Genomic DNA, 7,500 nt, shown 5'->3' on the forward strand with positions numbered 1-7,500 from the left:
TAACATTTAAATTTCGTTCCTGAAACACATTATCTTCATTTTAACATAAAGATTAATTATCCTTTGACGACTGACGATTGTGTGAGGAATTTTAACTTGGAAATTTTATTATAAGACTCGGAGTTGATAAGAAATTTTCCCCTCACAGAACAGATAGTTCATATAGTATGTGTAATGTCCGTAGAATTTAAAAATTAACGTTTAAAATATTTTGGAATCTGCACTTGAATATTTCAGGAACTTCCAGGTGTTATGTATGTATGTGTACCATATATATATATATATATATATATATATATATATATATATATATATATATATATATATATATACATATATATATATATGTATACAGTACATATATATGTATATATATATATATATATATATATATATATATATATATATATATATATATATATATATATATATACACACAAAACATATATACATACATATATATATATATATATATATATATATATATATATATATATATATATATATATATATATATATATATATATATATATATGTGTGTGTGTGTGTGTGTGTGTGTGTGTGTGTGTGTGTGTTTATCTTTGTACGTAAAATTTAGCAAGTTTGGAAACTCCAAGAACAAAATAGAATGATTTTACCAATACCAGGGACATTAATAATCGTAGTAGTAGTAGTAGTAGTAGTAGTAGTAGTAGTAGTAGTAGTCAAAATATACTAGAATGACTTAGCAAAATTCCACAGAAGATCTTTACGTCCATACATCTTCTCTCAAGAAGTTTATTATTATTATTATTATTATTATTATTATTATTATTATTATTATTATTATTATTATTATTAGCTAAGCTACAACCCTAGTTGGAAAAGCAGGATGTTATAAGCCCAAGGACTCCAACAGGGAAAAATAGCCGAGTGAGGAAAGGAAATAAATAAACTATACAAAAGAATTAATGAAAAAAAGAGTCTAAAATATCTGAAGATCAGTAACAACGTTAAAATAGATCTGTTATATCTGTCATTTATCTATTTCCTTATTTCCTTTCCTCACTGGGCTATTTTTCCCTGTTGGAGCCCCTGGGCTTATAGCATCTTACTTTCCAATTAGGGTTGTAGCTTGGCTAATAATAATAATAGAAGAGAATCATGTCAACCTATCCAACATAAAAAAAACATTCGCTGGAAGTTTGAAATGAAATTCCACCGATTCAATTATCTGATTAGAAAGATCATTCCACAACTTGGTAACAGCTGGGATAAAGCTTCTAGAATAAGGTGTAGTGTTGAACCTTATAATGGAGAAGGCGTGCCTTGGAAGTAACTGCCTGCCTAGTATTACGAACAGGAAGGTACTGTCCGGGAAGATCTGGGTGTAAAGGATGGTCAGAGTTATGAAAAATGTTATGCAACATGCATGAAGAACTATAGTCCATTTCTTTTAGCGAGTCATATTTGCACAGACTCGCAACGGTGCCCTTTTAGCTCGGAAAAGTTTCCTGATCGCTGATTGGTTGGGCAAGATCATTCTAACCAATCAGCGACCAGGAAACTTTTCCGAGCTAAAACAGCACCGTTGCGAGTCGGTGCAAATATGAATCGCTAAAAGAAATAGACTATAACTGAACTACAGTGCCAGAGATTAATAAGGAATTTAATAGACCAGTATGTCCAACTAGTTTAGATAAGATTCAACAGCTGAAGATTAGGCAGAACAATACTCGAAGCAAAGCAGGGTGGAGGTATAAAACATTCTTCAAGGTAAGCTATTTCTTTTTACTTTACTTTAAGAACTACTTTTCTGGTCCTATACTGCAGGGGAATCCTACTCTCCACAGGACCTTCGCAATCATTTCATCATATGCATTCCAAGGCATTCAGTATTTCACACTTCATATTTGTGCAATTGAAGAAGAAACAGACTGAATGTGTTCCTCAAAAGTAAATTTGCAATCAGGAATCACCTGAAATTTTACAGGAGTTAAAGAAACATTATCAATGCAGAAATATGGATGTTGAGGAGCCCACTGTCCTCGACATACTTATAATAATACTTCAAGTTTTGTTGGGGTTCAACTTCATGTTGCTGTTCTTAAAATATGTAATTTTTCCTTGTTTCCTTTCCTCACTGAGCTATTTCCCCTGTTGGAGCCCCTGGGCTTATAGCATCCTGCTTTTCCAACTAGGGTTGTAGCTTAGCAAGTAGTAATAATAATAATAATAATAATAATAATAATAATAATAATAATAATAATAATAATAATAATAATAAGGGATTCACAAACCCCAGATCTACATTCAGGAGATGGAATTGATGCAGAGAGAAAAAGAGTACCATCATCTGCATATACGAGCTAGTATGAAAAGTAATTAGCCAAGAATAGGCCTACTAGCCTACCCTGAGAAACACCAGATATATTTCTATACTCAGTATGGTACCCATCAACAACAACTCTTTGCAATCTTTTACTAAAAAAAATCATTAATGATGCTAAGAAAATAAAATCCCCTACTGAGCCTACTCCCAACTGTTCAAGTTTGAAAACAAGGGCCTCATGATTAACACGGTTAAAGGCAGCACTAAATTCATGGCCAGTCATATGAATATCCTGATCACAACCTATGGATTTCTGCACAGCATTGGAAATTATAAAAAGGGCAACACATTCTCCAAGGCCTTTGCGAAAGCCAAATTGCAAACTAAGAAACAGATCATTACTTTCGTTCAGTATACTTATTTAGATGTTTTGCCAAAAGACTTTGAAAACATTTATATGAGGTATGGAAATTTGACGCTAATCAGCTGGGCTAGAGCTACCACAAAGACATTTAGGCTACCTAGTGGAGTAACATTACCAATTCTCCCAGTGGAAAAAATGGCATCTCTTCTTGCTGACTTGCAGGGTATAAAAGATAACTCAAGAACTAAGAAATCAGCGGTGTGTATAAACAAAAGAAAAGTAGTCTACAATTTGGGGCTACACCATAAGCATCAAGGTCCATCGTAAGTATTTTAATTTCAGGAAAATAATGATAGAAAATGGGTAGGGCATGCGAAAGTATATAAAATAATTAGACAGGCTCTTGAATTTATAAATAAATATAAGCAAGCTACGCTGTCTGTGTACGAGGTAGTTAATAACGATTAAATTCCTGCAGATTGAAGTGGTTTACACCCACGCGTTTAGCAGTGAGCTCGCACAATGTTGAGTGAGCAATGGGGAGATATGAACCGATAAATTAAATGAAGAATTGATCATTTAAAGGGCCAATATCACTGTTAATTGTACAAACATGAGAAAATACATGACGAGGGACTATTTAGCCTCTTAAGAATAACATATTCTGTTTACGATGGCTTAACGTCAGACTACTGCAGCAATACATAAATCTATTTATAAGTAGGTATATATAAAAGGTGCTTAAGCAGCCCTCATATGTAGCCTACAACACATACCACACCCAACTAAGATGTACTAAGAAGGTATTGTGATTGAATAAACAACAATAACAAGAACATGTGCTTATAAATCGTGAATTATAATCTATAAAATACTTAGATGCTGTCGAATTTTCATTCAAATTTAGTGCGGCTGGCAGCGGTACATTTCCTCCTACTCCTATGCCATAAGCATCTGACATGTTGTCCTACGTGTGCCAAGTGATGAAAAAAGGGAATTTCCTAGATCTTTTGATTGTATAATGAATGAATGAATGATGCCGTATTGTAAAACTATATATATTTGTTTTTTATATTTTGAATCGGCCTGTAAATTTTGCACCGATAGCAGACGAAAACACCATAAGAAGAAAATGACCAGATGGACCACTTGCAATAAGAAAACTGACACGATTGTATACACCAACGCGTTTCCTGTATCATATTGTTAGATATTCTATGAACGTAAGGAATTGTTAGAAACTTTGTTATTAAGATTAAAATGGAATTATGTCCGTGAGATAAATAACTATATAACCAATGATTTGAAATTAGGGATATCACAGACTACCTTTGTGTCGAATAAGAAAATACAGTATTTTGAAGGAGTTAATAAGACACGCGATATTTATGTAATAACTATCATGATTTAATGAGCACAATAGATTAAAATATAGGAAAAAAGAGAGAGAGTAATTCCTTAATTATAGCTCACGATTAAAATTCAAAAGCGACCCACATATAGTCACTCTGGTAAGAACTTTGGCTGTGCCTCACCTGGCCCCACCCACTGGTTATGTGGTGTCACATTTGGATTTGATAATCAGTGACTTTGAGTTTAGATTTGATAACTAAATGCATTTAAATTTCATCTGATATGAATAGAATTCATGAAAATTGTAATAGATGATCAAATAAACATCTGGTGTGTAGAATATATCTAATGATATTATTATTAATTCTACGCCTGGCAACTTTTCATAAGTGCTGCCAGTAATGTTATACAGAGGCATCTAGTGACTAGTGAGTGTTGTTTCAAGTATTACATTTCTCCGTGGATGAGAATTTGTTCATACAATTTGTATTAGATAATAAATAAAACCACTAATTTGTAGAATATGATCTAATTGTATTATTACTAATTCTACAATTGGCAACTTTTCATAGTTTCTGCCATTGGCGTGGGGACGTTAAACAGAGCCATCTAGTGAGTGCTATTTTAAGCATTACATTTTCACGTCGGTGTTTAACCTCTGCTAACTACAATCTAAAGGACATCAAAAAGAAAACAAAGATCTCAGCCTTGGTCAGTCTAGCGTGTACCACCAGTGCGAGAAGGTGTCTTTCCGTTGAATGGACTTTTAAATGCTTCTTGTCGATCCAAGGTGATCCCGGATCCTAAATCATGCCTGTATTCCACACGAAGACCATCGAGGGCATCTTGGAGCCTGTGGCCCAGCAGGTGATGTATTAGGAATTCCCTTTTTTGAGAAATATGCATGGTAGAGGTTGTTGAGCCTTCGAAGTTCTAATATTTCTGACTTCTTCTTCTCCTAGTGTTCTGAGATGTGATAGCCAGCCTATCAGATCACAAAAGCCGCCTTTTATATAGGCCTGTGCGAGCGGTATTATACCCTAGATGACATTCTTAGGCTGTAATTTCAAGAATTTTAATTTTAGAATTTAAGTCATTGCCGGCACACATCGCTAAATATACCAGTCAGCTGTTTACACACAGAAGGTTGCAGATTACGTGTTTATGTATACAGGCTGTATTTCTTCTAAGGCATAATTGAGTCTTATATACATTGATTTCATACATAAATAGAAGGTGTTCTTCATCTACCTCCATGAGGGAATGTTGGTCGTGCCTTATTCAGTGTGTATGCTATGAATAGAATGTTTTTTTTTAAGGGCTGGGCAAGCTCTCTCTCTCTCTCTCTCTCTCTCTCTCTCTCTCTCTCTCTCTCTCTCTCTCTCTCTCTCTCTCTCTCTCTCTCTCTCCATAGAATGGTTTTAAGGGCTAGGCAATCTCTCTCTCTCTCTCTCTCTCTCTCTCTCTCTCTCTCTCTCTCTCTCTCTCTCTCTCTCTCTCTCTCTCCATAGAATGTTTTTAAGGGCTGGGCTCTCTCTCTCTCTCTCTCTCTCCATAGAATGTTTTTAAGGGCTGGGCAATCTCTCTCTCTCTCTCTCTCTCTCTCTCTCTCTCTCTCTCTCTCTCCAGGTGTAGGTGTGGTGAAAAATGTGTAGGCTAGACGTAGAATGGTAGTCCATGTGGGAAGTACTGTAAGAAGGTTAGCCTTGGTTAGCCTTAACATAGACTATGACAAATGCATTTTTCCATTTGGGACTATCAAACATAGATAAGCCTTTGCCAGCCAGCAATAGAGATATGCCCAGATAAAAAGATTCGAAATCGAATAGATTTTCATAACATTGATTTAGACTTTTATACTACATTATTATGTTAAGTAATTTTCAAGGGTTTATAAGTGTATTTAGAAGTAGGTTCTCCTTATCTGAATTGAAATGTCAAATAGGAGTATCTTAAGTGAATTACCTAACCTAACTTAGGACTTTGGTCTTGCCCAGAGTACGCGTACGTCTCTTTATTAATAGCCGAGCCTAGTGTCGGTTTTAATAATTTACTACTTATCACATATCTAAATTAACTTTCTTAAAACAAGAATAATAGCATATCTTATCTTTGCCTTTGGACAGCACGGAAAATGTATTTGAGATAAATTTTTATCATTTCTTTTGGTATTTAGGATAAATTTATTAATTTTAAAAAACCGTTGAGGAATTTTTGTGTTGTATTTGCGTTCAGTTAAAAAATGCGTATGTGTCTGTACACGTTTCTATTGCTTAAGCAAGTTTATTTAGCCCACATTACATTATATGGTATGGAAGTTCAATAGCGCATCATTCCTTTAGTCTATATAAACTACAGTATTAAGGAAATTTTGATTGGTCCTATTAAGTTTGATAAATTAGCCTACATAACCCATGGAAATTTCAACAAAGAATTGTTAGTTATTATTATTGTTGTTGTTGTTACTGTAACTACTAGCTAAGCTACAACCCTGGTTGGTAAAGCAAGTTGCTATAAGCCCAAGGGCCCCAACAGGGAAAATAACCCAGCGAGGAAAGGAAATACATAGAATAGTGTGCCCAAGTGTACCCCCCCAAGTAAGAGAACTATAACCCAAAACAGTGGAAGACCCGGGTATAGATGCTATAGCACGACCCAGGATTAGAGAACAAAGGTTATATGGGGTAATTAAAAACTAGTTATAGCTTTTCTGATAATTTAAGTTAATTGGTATGATTTGTTGTACAAAACTAGGTGCTCTGGGTCCGAACATAACCTGAAAATTGTGGTTTTTCTTTCATTTTATTATTTTTATTATTATTATTACTTGCTAAGCTACAACCCTAGTTGGAAAAGAAGTATGTTATAAGCCCAGTTGCTCCAACAGGGAAAATAGCCCAGTGAGGAAAGGAAACAAGGAAAGATAAAATTTTTCAGAAGAGTAACATTAAAATAAATATTTCCTATATAAACTATAAAAACGTGAACAAAACAAGAAGAGAGACAAGACAGAACAGCGTGCCTGAGTGTACCCTCAAGCAAGAGAACTCTAACCCAAGGAAGTGGAAGACCATGGCACTACCCAAGACTAGAGAACAATGCTTTGATTTTGGAGTATCCTTTTCCTAGGAGAAATTACATCATAAATCATTCTAAAATGATCAGAATAATCATGCTTCACAATTTTATCATTTGACAACTAAAATTCATCAACTCTAGATTAGAAAATAGGTATGTCTTCAATCAGATCAGATCACAACTTGTCTATGTATTGCAAGAATGGATGATATGTAAAACTGGAAAGAAATTATATCGATACTATTATTACATATTTGTATTACTACATCATATGGTCCATTTTTCTGTAAGAACTAAAATAGTGTCAGTTAGTGAAGTTACTATTATTGTTATTATTATTATTATTATTATCATCATCACTTGCCAAGCTACAACCCTAGTTGGAAAAGCTGGA

The sequence above is a fragment of the Palaemon carinicauda genome, unplaced genomic scaffold (assembly GCF_036898095.1).
Source record: "Palaemon carinicauda isolate YSFRI2023 unplaced genomic scaffold, ASM3689809v2 scaffold947, whole genome shotgun sequence".
In the NCBI taxonomy this organism is placed as follows: Eukaryota; Metazoa; Arthropoda; class Malacostraca; order Decapoda; family Palaemonidae; genus Palaemon; species Palaemon carinicauda.